At 37.9% G+C, this 22,001-nt stretch overlaps 1 long non-coding RNA gene across 1 annotated transcript in view; it reads right to left on the minus strand.

The window, feature by feature from the left end:
- The window catches only part of LOC134807829 (uncharacterized), a 52,989-nt gene extending 34,888 nt beyond the window's left edge, over nucleotides 1-18,101 (minus strand). Inside the window, exon 1 of the long non-coding RNA XR_010149182.1 lies at nucleotides 16,935-18,101. This is a non-coding gene — a long non-coding RNA (uncharacterized LOC134807829). The remainder of the gene's footprint in view (nucleotides 1-16,934) is intronic.
- Between the last annotated feature and the right edge of the window lie 3,900 nt (nucleotides 18,102-22,001).

Consider the following 22,001-nt stretch of genomic DNA (forward strand, 5'->3'; position numbering starts at 1 on the left):
GCAAAGTTTTCATATACACAAAAGCCAAGAGACACAAAAGGATAGGCCAGCATGACAGACAGTGAGCAGTGAGCATGGTTGGTGCACAAGACACCAGATGGAAAACAATGTATTTCTATATCTTACTGAAAAGCCCCCAAGCTTTCCAATTCTGGGGTAATTCTTTTCTTTAATATGCAAATAAAATAATTGGCATCCCTCTTTCATTTCCCTATGATACCACTTCCTTGGGAAAGCAAACATGTTGTGATTGCTGCTAGTCTCCAAGGCAACTGTTGACACAAGATTGTAGTAATTAACCAGCCTTCCTGAACACTTGAGGATACAGATGTCCCAGTGCCTGCTGCGAGGACCTGCCTTTTGATTCTCTCTTTTGTATGCCAAGCTCTCCCCATGCTTGGTGGCACTCACCATATCTAGCCCAATGGAAAATCCCTCTGGATGTGACAGAGATTGCCTCGTATGTGGACCAGAGTGTTGCCCCGTATTCTCTCTCTGCATTTCCATGGGGAACTATGAGTCATCTTCCCCTTGGTGAATTTTTCAGTGGGAAAGAAGGTAGAAGGACAGTTTCAAATCCTCTTCACTGCTTTTATTCCTGCCTCTATCCTATCTGGGAAGGGTATCTTTCAGCATAGTGAAAGATGAAAATTATGCTTAGTGTGGCATTTAGTATAATAAGCGAAATTTTACAGACTTGAAAGAGCTCTAAGCCTGGATGGCGTGGCTCTATTCCTGCCCTTCCAAGAAGCAGGTAGTATATTGTTTCCTTGTCCCAGAGCCCGCTAAAAGCCAGGATGCTTGCACCATAGACAATGGGTGTAAAAAGAATGAAAGGAAGAACTCCTGGAAGTCCATTCAGGGATAGCCCTCTGTGAACCAAAAGGCAATTTTGATGAGAAAAATAAATGCATTTTTATGCAATCCTATGGAATCTCTGATATATATATCAGTCCAAGGCATGCATGGGAATTACCACCTGTCAACTGGAATCTAACAGCCTTCCTGAAGGGGAGTTAGATGTGTCACTCCCATACCCTCACATTTAGAGAAACCTTATGTCTCCACTCCTGGATTTTCTTAATCCCTCACCTTCCTCCAGCTCACTCTCCAGCTCCCAGTCTCAACCATGCAGCCCTCACCCCCTGCTCTCCTGATGCACTCCCACTTGCTCATTCATTTGGCTTCACCCCACTGGCCTCTGTGCTGTTCCTCAAAGAGCCAAGCAAGCTCCTCCCTGTCAAAGGGCCTGTCCAGTCACTTGCTTTTTCCACCCAGAATGCCCTTTTCCCAGGTTGCTTCACATCCTGCTTCTTTTTGTTAACGTTTCCGCCTAATTGTCACCTTCTCAGATAGGCCTTCCTTATTTAAAAAATCATCTCACCCTATTCTTTTATCTTGATTTTGTTTTCTTTATAGCACCTTGACCTGGGAAAACCGAAGTACTATGTGTGTGCACATAAATATATTGTGTAAGCGTATGTTAACTGTCCACAGAACCCAATCAGCATGAAAGCTGCAGGACAGCAGGGTCTTTGTCTGCTTTGCTCACTCCTATTTCCTCCAAATCTAGGGAAGTGTTTGGCATATTATAGGGTATTCAATAAGTAAATGACACAAACATTTTATATGATTTTAATGTAGGAGTTCATCTTTTTTTCCACCAAATAGGTAAGCCAGTGTCCCCATTATTGACTACAAAATACTTCATCACTTACCTATTAATTGTGTGGTGCTGTCTTTATCATAGACCAAGTTCCCATATTTACAAGCATTGGTTTATGAGTCTTCTATTCTGTTTCTCTTTCTCTTTGCTCCACTTTTTGAAGCTGACTTATTTATAAACCTAACATAAGTTTTTGGAAGTCTGTCAAAATCGTCAAAGAATCTAAATTGAATACTGATTGAGGACTCATGGATTAATTTGGGGAGATTTGACTTATATCTAATGTCAAGTCATTCCCATCCCTGAACATGACTCTCTCCATTTATCCAGATTTTTTACGTCCCTTAATATTGTTTTAAATATATTCTCTAAAGGACTTCTGCAATTCTTCATTAGGTTAATTTCTGGGTGTTTTGTATATTTATGCCCATTATCAGTATCTTATTTTCTAGTGTTATTTTCCAGTTGACTATTGCAGAGGAAGGTTATTGATTTCTGTAAATTGTTCTCATATCTAGGAACACCGTGGATCTGTCTTATTAGTTCTAATTGTTCATCTGATAATTTCAAAGGGTTTTCTACATAACATATTATACCATGTACATACGTTGGCAGTTTACTTTCTTCCCTTTTGATTTTTAGTCATATTTATATTTCCAGTGTTAATTGTAAGCTGCCTTTTCAAAATCCAGTATCTTAAGAATTACTGTGGGCCTTTCTGTGGGTTACAACTGGTGTGTGCAGTTTTCAAAAGCTCCCAGTGTGATTCTGATGCATTGTCTCACCCCTACCCCACATGAAGAGCTATGGCTCTATCTAGCAGTAGTGTGGGCTCCACACTGGAAGACAAAGAAATGGTGTAAGGCACAGACTTTGCCCTTGAATCACTTACCGTCTCAGTGGGGAAACAAAACTTGTACTGGACACCACCAGAATATTAAGTACTAAATTTTCTGGAAAATTTTACACATGAAAGAACATTAAAACAAACACTGTAGGAGACAATAAGAAACGAAGAATAGCTTGGTCGTGTGTAAAGGATTCACTGTGACTATTAGACTTGATTTTTAAAAGGAAAATAAATAACATGGAATTCTGTCTTGCTTCTTTGGGAAGAAGGTTTGAGCTGGCGATCCCCTCCACTGCCCATCAGTTTGTTTTGTAGTTAAGTATCCACTAGGGAAAAAATGAACCACATTAACAGAGGAAGTTAAAATGGTGGAGGGGCTTCTAATTAAAGTCATTTACTTAAAATTAAATGGCTCTGACACAATTGTCCAACCTGAAGTACACGACTCAATCTGTTGCACATGAGTTTGCACATGTATGTGCATATGTGTGTGTATTTAACTTTTAAAATGATGTTATAATGAACCACCATATTTGCGCTCCACAGGCTGGCCATGGGAACACTGTCCCATGCAGAAGTTTTTAATAAGCTAGTGGTTCTTTTCCAGTGCTTTAGGAAATTTTTATAGAAACATGCACTAAGTCTGGAAGTAGAGACTTAAAAAAAAAACTGGCCGGGTGCGGTGACTCACGCCTATAATCCCAGCACTTTGGGAGGCCGAGTCGGGCTGATCACAAGGTCATGAGATCAAGACCATCCTGGCTAACACGGTGAAACCTCGTTTCTACTAAAAATACAAAAAATTAACTGGGCATGGTGGCATGCGCCTGTAGGCCCAGCTAGTTGGGAGGCTGAGGCAGGGGAACTGCCTGAACCCCGGGAGGCAGAGGTTGCAGTGAGCCGAGATCGCGCCACTGCACTCCAGCCTGGGTGACAGAGCGTGACTCCATCTCAAAACAAACAAACAAATAAAAAACAGCTCACCCAAATCCCCACAGCAAATATATGAGATTCTAGGATTCACATATTTGTTTTAGACTCATTGCTGGTTCCATGTTTCTCTCTTTTTTTTTTTTTCTCCTTTCAACAGTATATCCCCTGGCTTAAAACCATATTGGAGCAAGGCAGGGGAAAATATTCATTTCTAGCATCTACTACGTGGTTTTCAAATGTGTGCGCCCCTGACTGCCAGCATCAGCATCACCAGAGAACTTGTTAAAATTAAAAAGCTTAAGCTCAACCTCAGACATACTGAATCAGAAACTCTGGGGACACAGCCCAATAATCTATATTTTAATTAGCCTCCCATTGATTCTGATACTGGCTGAAGTGTGAGAACCACTCTCCTAATAGGTGACAAGCATGCCAGTCCTGCAAGAATCATAAGGCCAGTCCCGAAAATGAGAGTGGGGAGGGCTTAAAGGATGGACTGAGGTTGGGTTAAATGTTTTGGTCATCTTTTAACATTTTGGAAAATTTTCAATTCATCATGTGACTTTCAACAATTATACTGCAAACAACTCCTCAGAGAGCCATCCAGCCATGTTGAAATGTCAACTTTTATTTGAGGCTGTTGGTGTGAATTGGGTTTATTTTCATTGAGAATACTTTAACCCACATTTCTCGAATTGCAGAAGGGCACCCAAGTGCCCCATGGTTAATAGATAGAAACCTGATAATCTGGATCAGCAGTTTTCAAACTTATCAGACCTAACTGTCGTTTACAATCGTAAAACGAAATTCAGTATAACTTTCCTATGCACAATTTTAAAATAGTAAAATATCCTAATGATAATATAAAAGAAAACAGAAATAATGTAATTTATAATAAAATAACATGTATTTTAGTAAGTTAATGCCTACTCAAGAACACATAAAGCAGTTAGATGGCTTCCCCTGAAAGAAACCTCTACAAATACAGGCATACTGCATTTATTATCAGTAGCACTGCTCTCGGTGATGGAATGTTCCAAAATGGTGAACAACATTTGCTAAAATTTCAAACAAAACAGAACAGAATTTTCTCTCAATTTACATAATGCTCACATTCCTGGAAAATTCAGTGTCTAGTAAAATAGTGCAAAATAAACTTTGTGTTTATATGTAGACTGGAGTTTGTTTCTAGGCTCAAATAATTATGGATATGTTTTACATCTACCTGAATATGTGAAGGATTATTTGAAAATCAGGTGAGCCATGGGATTATTCAATGTGCAGGACCGTATCACATACTGCAGGGTATCTAGCATATCTGATTCATGTCCAGCAAATGTCAGTGACCCCCTTCCAATCATTGTGATAACCAAAGTGGCCCCCCTAAATTTCCAAAACACCCTTAAGAAGTAGAAATGTAACCACTGATCTTGACAAAAATCTATCTAAATATTCATTCATTACTTACTCAACAAATTGCACAATTAATTTATTTTCAGCATGGTGCTTCCTAAGTGATGGGACCACAGAGCTTACATTCTATTAGGAGATGATACAGTTTGGATGTCCCCACCAAATCTCATGTTGAAATGTGTTCCCCAATGTTGGAGATGGGGCCCGGTGGAAGGTGTTTGGGTTGTGGGGGCAGATCCCTCATGAATGTCTTGGTGCTGTCCTCACCAGAGTGAGTGAGTTCTCATGAGATCTGGTTGTTGCAAAGTGCAGCACCTGCCCCTCTCCACTCTCTCTTGCACCTGCCCTGGCCATATGACGTGCCTGCTCTCACTTTGCCTACAGCCATCAGTAAAAGCTTCCTGAGGCCTCCCTAGAAGCAGATGCTACTGCTATGCTTCCTGTACAGCCTGCAGAATCACGACCCAATTAAACCTCTTTTCTTATAAATTACTCAGTCTTGGGTGTCTCTTTATAGCAAAGCAAGAATGGCCTAATACGGGGGACATGGAACATATGAAATAATCAAGTGACCACAAGGTAGTACATAAATAATGCTAGACATAAAAGAAGTATGAAAAGCTATAGGAGCTCATAGGATGAGAACATCACTCCTGTAGGGACTCAGTGAAGGTGCACTTTGATAGGGCATTGAAGGATAAGCAGGATATAAACAGAGACAATGAAGGGCATTCCAGGAAGAGGCTATGGTTGAGAGAAAATATGCTTGAGCCATGGTTGGGAAAGATACAATAAGAATCTCAGCTTTATTGAGCAACAACCCTGTTGTTTCTGATTTTCTATTAAAAGTCCCTGAAGACCCTACAGGCTTCTCTTTTCTTATTACCATTGACAAGGAGCCATCGTAAACCTACCTATCTTCCAGACCCCAGTGATGTACACATCTCAGGTTCTATATACCTCCATCTTCGTGTTCTTCTGCCCCAAAATGGCTTTACAGAACAATCATATGTTTTCAGGTATATTTTGGTGACACATGAGTCTCAAGTACCCCAACGATGTAGGCCTCCCATCCCATCCCAGAGGCCACCTGATCCCTATAGGAAAGGGATACCTAGGGCATTTCTCCACATTTTTTCTATCACTCCCGTTCATTAGAATCCTACATGTCTTATGTGTTACCTGCTCCTTTAAGCCTCTTATGTCTCTAATAGGACATATATCTCCTTCCTCTGAATCTCTATAGCTGCTGCTTCCTCTTCACATTCTGTACTGTGCACTCAGTGATGTGAATTATGTGAATGGCTTACCCCCTCCTCCCCACAGGATATAGGGAGACCAAAAGGAAAGAGCCCATGTGTAATCATGTCTCTCAGGGCTGACTGACACGTTTGTGCTCTCACCCTTGTGAGTTTTAACAAGCAATGTCAGAGCTCTATCATAGACCATGGCAAACCAGCATGAAAGGCTCTGCTTATCATAGGAAGCCAGATGAACTTTTTTTTCTATAAGAGGATGGAGGCAGGAGAGTTTCTGAGCCCAGGGGAATCACAACAAGCAAGATCAGTAGCATGAGTTTGAGAAGCAGAACTCTGTCAATCTATCCACAAGCAAAGTTAGCTTGTCCCTATAAGAAACTGATGCTCAGATACATTGTGCACTTTCCTACCAGCCAAAAGAATTGGCCTGCCGCTGTCTGGTGTTTTCAAGGCAAGCTCTCACTTTCTAAAGAACGAAGGAGCCAAAGAATGAAGAGATACCAGAAGTAGGGATTTAAGGGCTGCTCTGGAAATAGAGATCCAAGAGAACCACTAGGCAGTCAGTGCATTCAGGGAAGTAGCACCTAACTCTGGTTCCTTCTGTAAAAGAAGGGCATTTTTCTGGTCCAATATGGCCACAGATAGGCAGTGAACTAACTTCAAGACTCATTGGTGCAAATATTCTTATTATGAATCTCTGGGATTCCTTCAAATACATTTCTTCAGGACCCCATAGGTTCTATTCCAGTTGAATTGACTGGCCTCTTCCCGCTAAAAGATCTTCCTTACTAGATCAAATTGACCACATTATAAGGTGTCAAGATCGCTAGAGTTAGGCATCTTGTCCCAGTCCTCTCTGTGACCCTCAGTGTCTGACCCTAAGGAAGTGCTCACCAAAATAACTGGGAACTGACAAAGCAAATTTCTCAGTGAAAAAAGAAAAAAAAAATTTGGGCTAGAGATCCTATAAATCCTTATTGAAAATATATGCAGAAGAGAGTTGTGCTCTTAAATAATCATGACGCATTATTTTTATGGTGTTATGATTTCAATTTCTTCAAATGAGAACATTCCTTTTTATTATAAAAGCATGCTCTTTATTTATGTAAATCCAAAAGATACTGACATATTTAAGGAAGTGAATACAAGTGCCCTGGAATTCCATCCTTCAAAGACAATCAGCACTAACACTTTTTTGCTGTTTCTATGTAGTACTATATTCATACATATTTTTGAATGCCTATACATACATATTCTTAAAATGAGGTCATTCTCTTTATACTATAAAGCTGACTTTCTTAATATAATATATTGTGGGCATGTTTCCATGTAGGTACACAAATAATTACCTTATTTTAGACAGTTTCAAAGAATTTTATCATATAGATGTAACAATTTGTTTACTCTCTATAAACAGGTGTTTAGGTGATTTTCATTTTTTGTTAGCAAAAACATTGCTACAAATAAACACCTTTTGCATAAATCCTTGCATGCTTGAACAGTAATTTCTTTAGGATTTGTTTCTAGAAATAGAATTGCTGAGTAAAAAGTGATGTAAATTTTAAATGTCAGGTCTTGCAAAAATTGTTCTCTAAAAACTGTGCAATGTGTATTTTCAAACCAGAAGTTGAAATGCCTGTTTGCTTACACCCTTATCAACAGTGGATATTATCAATCCTTTAAATCTTTAGCAAGACAATAAGTGAAAAGTTATAATTGTTATAAATTACATCTTTGACTATGGAACATTTTTTCAGTTGTTTATTGGCCTTTTTTACTTTGATAAATTATCTTTGCATGTATTTTGGTCATTTTCTCTTGGGTTGTTCATCTTTTCACTATTGACTTGTAGGAAATTTTTATGCTTTTAAAATGTTAACTCATTGTATGGCATATTAACTATATATGGTTCCAGTTTATGCCTTGTGGGTAGTAGATACATGATAAATATTGGTTGACTGAATGAATGAATGTTATAATTTGTCATACAGAAATTCTAGATTTTATGAAGTCAAATTTGTGTTCATTTCCTTTGTGGTTTCTGGCCTTGGTGCCAAGCAAGGAAAAGCTTTTCTACTGAAAAGATTAAGAGGAAATGTTCTTCTCATAATAGGATTTCTGAAAAATTTAATATTTAATCCAGCTGAGCTTTATTAATGTGTAAAATGGATTTCTTGCTAACTCAGGCCAATTCTTCCAAGATCATTGACTAAGAAATCAACATTTTTCCATTGATTAGAAGTGCTAGCTCCATCATATATAAAACTCTAATATAAACTAGGCTCTGTTTGTGAATTTTCTCTTGTCTTTCATTTATCTACCTATTCCTATGTCAGTACCATATTATTGCCACCATATTTACTTCGCAGTATACTGTGATATCTGGTAGGGCATATCCCCCCAAGCTTTTTTCCAAAAATTTTCTGCCCATTATATTTCAATTTTCCTTCAAGAAGAAAGTAAAGTCAATTTGTCAATATTTTAAACACTTGAAAATGGTATTGAATTAGCACTAAATGTATAGAATATTTTGGCTAAAATCAACATCATCAGAGTAGTTTTCAACTAAGGAAGATACACAGATTTTAAAAAATCAACTCTCCACAAATTTGCATGGCTCTGAATGTATCAATCACTTTTAAGCTAATTACAATAAAGTCTAATTATTACCATTAAATTATTATATCCATTTGACATCAAAGATTGAATGCTAATTATAAAACAAATTAATTCTACATTGACATTTGTTTCCAGTTACTGGATGACAGCTTTGTTCAAATATGACACCTAGTTGAAGACAGGTCCTCTAATAATTAAAATATTTGTGACCTCCCTAACAGATAAAACTTCCCCCAAGAGTGGGCCCATGATGGGAGGTATACTTTCAGGTACAGGTGATTATAATAGCAGTGATGATAGGATTACAGAGTTGTGCATATTTATAGTGGGCACACATGAGTAACATCTGATCAGTTTATTCAGTCTTTCTAGAAAAATGAGGCTTATGGGGAACACTGCCAATATCTAGGGGAACAATGTTGGGGTTTTTGTAGGCTATTATGGTCCAAAGTTAGACCCATCCTGAAGTTCTTTTATTCCTTCCCTGTCTAATGTGCATTAAGATATTAAGCAAATGGGAAAAAAAATCTCCAAAATACAAATTGAATGAAAGTTATTTCTGCTCTAGAAAAACCTACCACATAAAGAGGTGTGCCTTGCATAGTTAAAAATCCTACGGGAGAGACTAGATTTGAGTACCAGAATTAAGAGACCTGTGGCATTCCTCACTTTAAGATTATCCTAAAGTATTCAACCCTCTCCCCCTTGCCTATCTTATATCTGTAATGAAAGGAAATTCAACAGGGAAGGAGGTCCCAGAGAGATTTTGCAAGTAGGGGCACAGACATGCAAAGTTTTAGCAGTAAAAATAAACAAGGCAAATATGTAATCAGTGGCTTCCAGTTGGGAAGTAATGAAAGATAAAAATTGATATACAGGATAATGTATAATCACAGATAGACGTGAATCTCAGTCAAATAACAAAGGAGAAAACGGTCCCTCAAGCAAAGAAATGAAGAGTCTCCATACGGAGCTCCTTGACATGAGACAAGATTCAAATAGAATTAAAATATAAATATTAGGAAACACTATCAAATCTAGATTCAATCATTCTTTCATTTTTTTCAAAAACTGTTTATTGCATAAGAATTCAGCAGTGACCAAATTCCTGCACAGAACTTTCATGAAGAGAGGAGAGAGTCGGAGTAAACAGTATACAAGCAAATATGCAAATATAGTGTTCTGTCATGTCAAGAGCTAGGAAAAAAGGTCAAACAGGATAAGGAAATAGGGAATTGTAAGAAGGTGTTATTTTAGCCTGGTGGCCAAGGATAAGCTCTCAGATGAGACGGACAGACCTAAACAAAATCAGTACATGAGCCACATGAATATCTGAAGGAAGAGCCTTTAAGATAGAGGATATAGGAGAGGCAAGGACTCCCCAAATCAGGAGGGCATAGGGCTTGGTGTGGCTCATGGAAGCAGTAATTGAGTTGAATGGTGGTAAATGAGGCCAGAAACACAGCTATGGGCCAGAGTACAGAAGTCCATATAAGACTTGGTAGGTATCTGGAAGGTAAAAGATCTCTACAATGAGAATTACAAAACACTGCCCAAATAAATCAGAGATGACACAAACAAATGTAAAAACATTCCATGATCATGGATAGGATGAATCGATATTGTTAAAATGGCCATGTTTTCCAAAGGAATTTACAGATGCTATGTGGTTCCTATTAAACGACCAATGACATTATTGATAGAACTAAAACAAACTATTTAAAAATTCATATGGAAGCAAAAAAAGAGCCTGAATAGCCAAAGCAATCCTATGCAAAAAGAACAAAGTGACAGGCATCATGCTACCCAATTTCAAACTATACTACAAGGCTACAGTAACCAAAACAGCATGGTACTGTTACAAAAACACACACATAGACCAGCAGAAAAGAATAGAGAGCCCAGAAACAAAGCTGCACATTTAAAACCATCTGATCTATTCACAATAGCAAAGACTTGGAACCAACTCAAATGTCCAACAATGATAGACTGGATTAAGAAAATGTGGCATATATACACCATGGAATACTATGCAGCCATAAAAATGATGAGTTCATGTCCTTTGTAGGGACATGGATGAAGCTGGAAACCATCACTCTCAGCAAACTATCGCAAGGACAAAAAACCAAACACTGCATGTTCTCACTCATAGGTGGGAATTGAAAAATGAGAACACATGGACACAGGAAGGGGAACCTCACACACTGGGGACTGTTGTGGGGTTGGGGGAGGGGGGAGGGATAGCATTAGGAGATATACCCAATGCTAAATGACGAGTTACTGGGTGCAGCACACCAACATGGCACATGTATACATATGTAACAAACCTGCACGTTGTGCACATGTACCCTAAAACTTAAAGTATAATAATAATAATAATAATAAACCATCTGATATTTGACAAAGCTGACAAAAACAAGTGGTGGAGAAAGGACACCCTACTCAAGAAATGGTGGTATGATAACTGGCTAGCCATATGCAGAAGATTAATACTGGTCCCCTTCCTTACACTATACACAAAAATCAGCTCAAGATGGATTAAAGACTTAAATGTGAAACCCAAAACTAGAAAAACCCTGCAAGACAACCTAGGCAATACCATTCTGGACATAAAAGCTGGCAAAGATTTCATGACAAAAGTGCCAAAAGCAATCGCAACAAAAAGTACAAATTGACAAATGGAATCTAATTAAACTGAAGAGATTCTGCACAGCAAAAGAAACTATCAACAGAGTAAACAGACAAGCTACAGAATGAAAGAAAAACTTTGTAAACTATGCATCTGACAAACGTCTGATACCCAGCATCTATAAGGAAGTTCAACAAATTTACAAGAAAAAAAAATAAACAACCCCATTAAAAAGTGGGCAAAAGACATAAAGATACACTTTTCAAAAGAAGACATACATGCAGCCAACAAGCATAGGAATAAAAACTCACTATCACTGATCACTAGCGAAATCCAAATCAAACCCACAACAAGATACCATCTCACACCAGTTAGAATGACAATTATTAAAAAGTCAAAAAATAACAGATGCTGACAAGGTTGCAGAGAAAAGGGAACACTTATACATTATTGGTGGGAGTGTAAATTAGTTCAACCATTGTGGAAAGCAGGGTGGGGATTCCTCAAAGAGGTAAAACAGAACTACTATTCAACCCAGCAATCTCATGACTAGGTATACACCCAAAGGAATATAAATCATTCTATTATAAAGACACTTGCATGCATATGTTCATTACAGCACTATTCACAATAGCAAAGAGATGGAATCAACCTAAATGTCGATCAGTGGTAGACTGGATAAAGAAAATGTAGTATGTATACACTATGGAATACTATGCAGCCATGAAAAAGAATGAGATCATGTCCTTTGCAGGAACATAGGTGGAGATGGAGGCCATTATTCTTAGCAAACTAGCACAGGAGCAGAAAACCAAATACTGCATGTTTTCACTTATAAGTGGGAGCTAACTGATGACAACACATGGACACAAAGAAGTAAACAACAGACACTGGGGCCTACTTGAGGGTGGAGAGTGGGAGGGAGAAGAGGATAAGAAAAAATAACTATAACTATTGGGTACTAGGCTTAGTACCCAGGTGATGAAATAATCTGCACAAGAAGTCCCCGTGACACTAGTTTACCTACATAACAAACCTGCACATGTACCTCTGAACCTAAAATAAAAGTTTTTAACAAAGAATTTGAATTTGTTCTAAGCATGATGAGAATCCCATGGAGGCTTCTGAGAAAGAGAAAAACATAATCTGATTATGTTTCTTTAAAAAACAAGACTCTGGCTGCTATATGGAGAAGAAGAAGAAGGAAGGCAAGAGTGGAGGAAGGAAGACAAGTTAGAAGTCCAGGCAAGGGGAAAATGCAGCTTGGAGTAAGGAGGTCACAGTACAGGAGGTAAGAAGTAGGATTTGGGATCTATGTTAAGATTACAATTAACAATATTTGCTGATTAACAGGATATTTCCAAGGTTTGGGATGAGCAACTGGGTTAATGGCCTAAATCTCCCATGTCATCCCTCATCTCTCTATGGCTCTTCAAATCCTATTGTCTGACCCCATCTTCTACCCCTTCTCAATTCCCTTACACAGGCCATCTGGAACTTGCAGTCCAGCACCGTCCCTGATATCCTCGGCCCTTTTGCTGAGTATTCCCTATGACTTCTCCCTCTACCTGAAATCTGCCTTACCCCTGAAGGCACTGTTCCTTACAATTGGCTGATGTGATGGCTATTTACTTTCCCACACTCTTCACACTTCTGGACCAGGAAATAATAGGTATTCTCCATGCTCCTCATTGCCACTTCTCACTAATTAAAAAATGAGAAATTCAGAAACTGAGCCACAAAAGCACCAGTGAAAGTCTACTTCTTATTTGCAAAATCCTTATTGAGGATGCTTATCATCTTTACATCATGGCTGACAGCCAAGTTCGAAATTGAGTCACAGATTTTAGGAACACAACACCAGGCTTGAGTTTTCATTTTCTCTTATAAATGCACCATTGTAAACTAAGCAAAAAGTGAATAATGGGGCATGCACAAGCACAGCCCTCAGAGCATCAACTGCATCCCCAAAACACAGGGATACCATCTCCAAGGCCCATTCATTAATCCATGGGGAATGGCTGCCAGGGGAAGATGTAGTTGGTGAGATCCTAACCACAAGTTTTGTCTCATTAGAATTTCCTAGCTGTGCTAAATCAGTTCTGCTATGCAAAGTATCTACATATGTATGTAGGCAGGCACGGACTTTTTTTTGCAGGTCCACACATAAGCAAGGAATATTTCTCCAAGGGAAATAAATCTCTTGGGGCCATCTCACTGTGACACTATCCACAGCCAAGAAGATCCTACATTTTGCAAGTGAGAAAGTGGAGGGTTCCTGTGACATATAGCCCATCCTCCAGAGAGCTACTCCAGCTTTACAAGGCCTGGTCCTGTCCACTATACGCAGGGGCAAAGCTGAAGCTTTCTGCCATCTTCTCAGCTCCCTGCTTTCTGGAATATCTCTTACTTCTAATAACTCATTTCATGTATTTGACTAATTAAAGGATGGCCCACGACTCTTAAGTATTCCCACGGTAACCTTCACTTAGCCCTCTCATAGCACTCATGGCATGCTATCTGCTTATATGACTGTCTCATTAAACCATGAGTTCCTGGAGGGTATCTGTATTCCGAGCACTGGGCCTCTCATAGAATTGGTATCAATGCATAAAGAGGCAACATCATTAGTTATGTGAAATGCTTAGTAAAATGCACATTGCCAAGAGGATGTATTTTCAATCACTCTTAACCGTAGCTCCATACACCGAGAAACTACCCTTTCTGGGGAGTTTCCATGAAGTTTTCTTACTTTTCTCCTTTATATACGCTTATCTTTCAAGTTTCCCTCAGATGTACGCCACACTTAATATGAGGTTGGTGCAAAAGTAATCACGGTTTTTGCCATCAATTAATGGCTCATTGCACCATCGTAACAGTAAGTCAATGGAAAAACTTACTATGAAATGTGAATGACTAAAAAGTAAGAGTTTTCTTTCCCTTCTACATCAGTCAATTTCTGAAGTCCAAAATCTGCAGGGCAAACAGGCAGGCTGGAAACTCAGATGGGATTAAAGTTGTATGTTTGAGTTCAAAATCTACAGAGCAGTACAGCAGGCTGGAGTAAAAGTGTGAAGGCAGAATTTCTTCTTCTCCAGGAAACTTCAGTTTTTGCTCTTAAGGCCTTCAACTGATTCAGAGAAACCCACCCCCATTATCAAGGGTCATCTCCTTTAAGTCAACTGGTTGTAGCTGCTCATCACATCTACAAAATAGTCACAGAGCAATATCTAAACTAGTGTTTGACCAAACAATTGGGCACTGTAGCCTAGCCAAGTTGACACATAAAACTTAATCATCACACCTTCATTCTGGGGATGGCACAGAACTTGCACACTCACTATAACCAACTAGAACACAGACAAAATGTATTAAGCAGCTAGTTTAATATTTGGGGTAGGAATAGAAATTGAGAAGCTGCTTCTTAGATTTACATCAAAACACAAAGTACCTAGGCTAGCCGAAACAACTTCTAAAAGGAAGAGAATTGGAAAACTAATGCTACCTTTTATCAAGTCTTAACACAGAATTAAAGGAATCAGGATGGTTTGGTAGTGGCATAAGGATGGCCACACAGATATACTGAATAGAATGCAGAGTCCAAAAATATATACATACATGCTCAATTGATTTTTAACAAGTGCCAAGGAAATTCAATTTGAAAGGATGCTTTTTTCAATAAATGATGCTGAAAGAACTGGATATTCATTTAAAACAAATACGAACTTTAATTCTTACCACACCTCATACACACAATAAATAGTGAGAAGCAAATCAGAGACCTAAACATAAAAGCTAGAATGTTAAAACTTTCTGAAGAAAATATAGGAAAAAAGATGTATAATGTTGGAACAGGCAAAAATTCCTTAGATAGCATGGCAAAGTCTTAAACTCTAAAAGAAAAGGATTCCGTCAACTGATTAAGATCTGCTCTTTGAAAAACAACATCAAGAAAACAAAGTGGCAGAATATTTCAATAAATGTATCTGATAAAGACTGGTATCCAGAACATAGTTTTTTTAAGCCTACAATTCAAGAATAAAACAACAAATAACCCAAATTTTAAAATGGGCAAACTTTGGAAAAGACACTTAAGCACAGAAAAAGATGTTCAATGTGACCAGTAATAAGAACAAAATGCAATTTAAACTATTAATTTGATGCTACCGCATGCTCACTAAAATGCTGAAAATCTGAAAAGTTAACAGCACAAATGTTGGTGGAGCAACTTAAACTTTTATGCATTGCTGGTGGGAATTTAAATAGTAAAATCAACTCAGAAAACAATTCGGCAATTTCTTCAAAGTTAAATAAGTACCTATCCTATGTCCCAGCAATTTCATTCCAGGTGTTTACTCAAGAAAAAATGAAAATATATGCCCACATAGAGACTTGTAGAGGAATATCTTTAGTAAAATTATTTATAAGAGTCACAAATTGAAAACAACCCACAGGCCCATAAACAGGAGTATAAAGAAATTGTGGCATATTTATACCATGTAATACTATTCAGTAGTTAAATAGAAAAATCTATTGTTATCGACAACATGGATGAATCTCACAAAAGCTGTAATGAAGGAAAGAAACTGCACTGAACAAAATACACCCTGAATTATTTATTTTACATGAGGATCAAGAGGAGAAAAATCTACTCTACACAGATAAAGCCCAGAACAGTAGCTGCCTTTGGCTGGGAAAGAATTTTTTAGAAAGAGGGATGAGAGCATTCTGGGATGAGAGTGAGGTCTTGATAAAGATGTTTGTTACAGGAATTTATACATTTCTCAAAACTCAACAAACCACACACTTAAAATGGGTCTATTTTATTCATGTAAATCATACCTAAATGAAAAAATAAAGTATTCCTTGATAATAGCAACAATTCAAATGTAATATTTATATATGCCATTTATAATAGAAAAATTCTAAGTGAATGCAGCCATACACAAGTCTTCCCAAATTAATCTATCAATAACGTCAACAGAGTATTTTGCAGAACTCAACAAGCTAATATTAAAATTTATATTGAAGAAGAAAAGGCCAAAAGTTATCACAATAATTGTGAATTAAAAGACTGAATAACGCAGCATGTCCTGACAAATGTGGAGACTGACTCTAAAGCTACAGCAAATAAGGCAATGTGATATTAGCACAGGAATAAGCAAACAAACAAAAAACAAGTATACAGAAGTGTATACAGAACACAGGTAGCATTAAAATCCATAGTTAGACTAGCCAATTGTGTTGGGAAAACTATTTATCTACATGGAAAAAATTATGTCCCCACTTCACACTATACATTCATGTCGGTATTAAATAAACTAAAAAGATAAGAGTGGGACTTTAAAACTTTTAGATAAAAAGATAAATCCATACCTTTATGGCTGTGAGGTATTATAGAAAAGAATTTAAGAACATACATGCATGCGTGTGTATGCATGCACATAGACACAGTAACAGATAACACATAGACACAGTAACAGATAAGACTGATATATCTGGCTCTATCAATTATTTATTACTTATTAACAAACCACCCAAAACTTAATGGCTTATTATGCTCACAAATCTGCAGTGTAAGTAGGCCTTGTAAGCAGGGATGACTTGTCTCTTCTCCACATCTAGTGCTACTTGACTGAGGGTAACCCTCTGTCAGGATGGCTCTCTCACAGGCTGGAGAGCTCATGCAGGCTGGCAGCTGCAAGCTCAGCTGGAGCTGCAGACCAGGGGCCTTGGTTCCTTGCCTCATCAGCCTCCCCGTAGTCCGCTTGCACTTCTTCACAGCATGAGGGCTGAATTCCAAGACAAAGTATTCCAAGATAACCTGGCAGAAATAGCATTTTTGTGTGTGACTTGGCATTAGAAGTCACCTAACACTTCTGCCAAACTGTACTGGTCAAGGCAGTCACAGGGTCTCTCCCAATTTTCTGTGTAAGAGACATAGGTTCCATCTTTTGAGGGAGTGGCAAAGTTCTAGAAGAGTCTGTTGGACAGCAGACACCCTTGCGGCTATCTTTGGAAAATACAATCTGTCACACCGATTAAATTAAAAACAAAAATGTCACAAAGATTAAAAAAAGCTGCAGACTAGCAGAAGCATTCAACACATGCTACTGTGAAATATATATCCACAATGTATAAAGAACCCATACAAAGCAATATTAAAAATGCAAACAATCCAGTAAAGAAAATAGTAGAGGATACCAATAGATTTCTTATAGAACAGGAAAGCCAAAAGACTGATAAAAATATGGAAAAATGCTCAACCACAGTTTCAACTTCATTTCTAAGTCTTCTGGGAAACATAAATTACAAAAATTAGAAATAATTTTAAGTACAACAGATTGGCAAAAGCAGCGAGTCAATGTCAAGTGTTTGCAATGACGAAAAGAAACCAGAAATCTTACATACTATTTGTCAGAGTTTTAAGTGATTACTTTCAAGTATTATGTAACTCTGGTAAAGCTGATGATATACACAACCAATTACTCAATTTCCACCTCCAGCTTTATATGTAGAGAACACTCACATACATGCAGTAAGAGAGACTGCTACAGAAGAATGTTTATTGCAGTATTGTTTGGAATCGTGAAAAATTAAAAACAATGCAAATGTATATCAGTAAAAGAATGGCTGTATAAATTGTGGTATGTTTGTGCAATGAAGTATCATATACAGTAGTAGTCATTATAAAAGAAATGAAGTAGCTCTACAATAATAAAAATCATAATACATGCAAGAATATTGAGCAAAAAAGCAAGTTGCAGAATCGTATGTCAATATAATGTCATTTACGTAAAGTTGGAAAACATGAAAAACAACCCTATGTATTGTTTAGGAATATATACATATTTTGAAAACTGTGAAACCCATGTACAGTCATACTAAACACAAAATTTAAAATACTAATTACCTTCAGAAAGGGAAGAAAGAAGGATGTACAATGAGATCAGATATGGGTGCCCAGCATCCTCCAGCTTCAAGCAAAAGTTTTTGTTACATTAAAATCAGATGCAAAGATGGCAACATTTTAATATTGGTAATGGTTGTTTATTATCCTCAAGGACACAATTCTGTACATTTGAAATATATCTTAATAAAGTCCCATGTTTCTATACCAAAGCTCCACGGAATGAACCTAATAGTTAATCTAATCCAACAGTCCTTTCCAACATGGTATAAAACTCATTTTACAGATGTAGAAACTGATGTCCAGAAAGAAGACTAGACTTCCTTAAAGCTATGTGGTGAGTTACTAATGTTAATGAGACAAGGGAAGTCTCCTGACTCCCAGATTAGCCCTCTTCCTCTATACTGTACTCTTCAGGAGGATTTTAAAATGTGATCTTGGCTGCAACTCTCTGACCCAGACAAGAGTGACAGGTGTGAAAATTATTTCTGAAGCAAATCATACAGAAGAGGAATGGCAACTCGATGATCCTTCATACCTAGGTTGAATTATAGATCTAATGACAGCCTAAAACTCTGTCATTAAATAATCATTCTTTTGACTTCTTTGCCTACAGGAAGTATGAGCCCTTCAATCCTCAGAGTAATGGTACAGAGCTGATGACTTCTAAGAGAAAAGGGGAAAGTGTGGTAGGGGACAAGGCTGGACCCTCCACACAAGTACGTGGGATTTTATTGAAGCCCATTCATTTTACCTAAGCTAAAATCATTTAGGGACCCCCTTTAGACCTGAGTGTGGGGGTCCCAGAGAAAATACCCAATCATTCTACAGTCTAGGAAACTGACCAGAATGTGGCAGAGAACCAACTTCTATTTCCAGACAACATATTAAAATTTTTGAAGTCTTGTAAATAATTTAAGTAGCCTAATACTCATTATCTTTAATGTATTCTTCAGAACTGCTTCCATGCAATACTGATATGTGAGCTACTTTGTTTCCTTTTCCTCTTTTTTTTAGCTTAATGAAGCTTTTAGTCTTATTGTAAGCAGCATCATTTATAATGGAAAATAGCCTCCTTGGGAAGCACAACAAAATCTCTCCCAAAAACAATCGAAGAGAAAGGCAAACAAATGGTTTAGATCTTCCTCCCAGTTTTCCACCTGACCAAACGCTGTCAAAAACTCTGGCTGGGATCCTGGGGTTATGAAGGGCAGTATCAATCCTACTAACACATAGTACATAATGGTCACATATTCCACCAGCATGTGGCTTCACAAAGCAGCAGGGGCAGGAGACAGAGGTGGCAGTCCCTGTTCTGACACAAATCACTAAGTGACCTTGTGCAAGTCACATTAGCCTCCCTGAGCCCTTCTCTTCATCTGTCAAATTGGCATCATGATACTGACATATACTACACAGAGCTTTTCAAAGTTTAGGTAAGTGCAGGAAGCAGGTTGGAAATACAACTGTTTCTGTTTGCAAGTGTCTGGGAGATGGCAAAGGTTCTTTGCTAGTGTGTGTGACTCCAAAAGTCACTGGGCCACTCAAAAAAAAAAAGAAAAGAAAACAGGAAGAGAAAGAGGAACCTGAAGGCTATTTGAATCTTCTGTGACCAAAAGTCCTTCTCCTACTCCACTTTATTTGCTGTTCTATTCTTCATCCTTCAACTTACCCTACCCTATCCTTTATATCTGTCTCAAGACAGGGTCCCAAGACAGGGTCCTAGTCACCCTACAAGTAGCTGCTCAGGGGGCTTCCATTGCCAGTGGCCCAATTCCCCCACTCCTTTATTCATTTGTCACACCATTGAACAGCTCTAGGATTCAACTGTTGCATAACACATCACATTTCTACCTCTTTTTACTCAATCACTTTAACCCAAAAGGAGGTTCTTCACAATTAGGTGGAAATAATTCAAATCTGCTGATTTCTACTTTAAAAGCACCATAATAATACTGAAGCAAATCTTACAACTACCCCCCAATTCCAGCTATGCTCAAAACTGGACTATATTTTCCTGAGTTTTCTTAATCTGCATTCTAGATTAATTAATGCTCTGTGCCTTTCTTCCCAATTGTCCTTTCATTGATGCTTGCAATAAACCTGAGATAAAGAGAAATCAAGGCACCATCCAGTTATGAGGTTTCTTCCTGGGCCCAAAGAACATCATTAACCTTTGCACTACATCCTCCCTCTCTCCATAAACAGATGCTCACAACACTTGTACCTGGCTGATGACTCTCATCTCCTGTGCTACAGTGGCAGCGTGCATTTTTTTTATTTGAAAAAGGTGATTTTAATTTCTAGTCATATTTCTCATGAACACTGAAAACTCTCCCTATGATATTTGACCTGTATATTAAGAAGTCATGCCCTGAGCATATTTTAATCAGTTAAGGTAAATTGACAAGTCATTTGATGCTTTACTTCTTGCTAAATTTATAATATCGTTTCTTTGAAATCAATTTCTGCAGTTTAAATAAGTCACTTGTTCTTGATCTTCTGAATTTTCTTTAATATAAAATTCAGACTGATCTGCAAGAAATTTCAAGATTGAAGTACGGTAAAGGTGGGCTAGATGCTGCACTTTATGTGATATAATAATTATTTTTATCGCATCACCTATATTTCACTAAGGAAATGTAATAAACAGGAGAAAAATACTGTTAAATAGAGAGGTTTTCGTTTTCTACATGACTGAATCTTCTGATATTTTCATTACAGATTCCAAATAGAAACAAATGACTGTGTGCCTGATTTTACACAGTACTGGGCTAAGGGCTATAAAAAGGAACTTCAATACATGTTTATTGAGTACATGCAATGTGCCAGTCACTGTGCTTGGTTGGGGATAGGTGTGAACAAGATAGAGTCTCTGACCTTTAGCAGCTTACAGTCTGGTGGGGGAATGCAGTCACGTAAAAAGTTATAATTCCATATGATAAATGCTATTAAAAAGGAAAGCAAGACCCAGAGAAGGCACCCTATCCCAGACTACCAAGAGGTCAGAAAACATTAGTAGCTGGTTTAGAGGAAGAGGCAAAGGATGAAAATAACAAAGTGAGACAGGAGGCCAGACACTGAGGGCCTTGTAGGTTATATTAAGAAGTTGACTTCACTTTGAGAGAGATGTAAAGTTATTGCAAAATCTTTAAACAGAGAATAAGCATAATTAGGTTTTTGAAAACAAAAAAACATTCTGTCAGTAGTATAGAGATGAATTCAAAGAGGAGATAGTCTGGAGGCATGAAAAATTAGGACAGAGATGGTAGCAGCCTGCTCTGGGGTTGGCAGTAAAGTTAGAATAAAAATGGTTTTGCTAAATATTTAGTAGAATCACTAGGACATGGTGATTGGTTGAATGTAAGAAGAAGGATTCAAGAATGATGCAATCATAGAAGTAGGGAGAGGATATGGGCTATTTGAATCGTCTATGGCACATCCCAATGAGATTCTGAATAATACATAGATCTGGAGCCCAAAAGAAACATAGGGTCTAGATGAATAGTTGTGAACACTGTCACTTACAGGTGTAATTGAAATGAAGAAGATTGCCAGGGGAGTGTGGTGGTGAAAGGGAGTGTGTAGAGTGGAAGAGAAGGTCCAAAACAAAACCCTGAGAAGCCTCAACACTGAAAGGACCCCAATGAGGTTAAAAAACTTGCAATAAGACTGAAAATTACCAGCTAGAGATGTAGGAGGAAACAAGGGGAGTGCAGTGA

The sequence above is a fragment of the Pan troglodytes genome, chromosome 12, assembly GCF_028858775.2.
Source record: "Pan troglodytes isolate AG18354 chromosome 12, NHGRI_mPanTro3-v2.0_pri, whole genome shotgun sequence".
In the NCBI taxonomy this organism is placed as follows: domain Eukaryota; kingdom Metazoa; phylum Chordata; class Mammalia; order Primates; family Hominidae; genus Pan; species Pan troglodytes.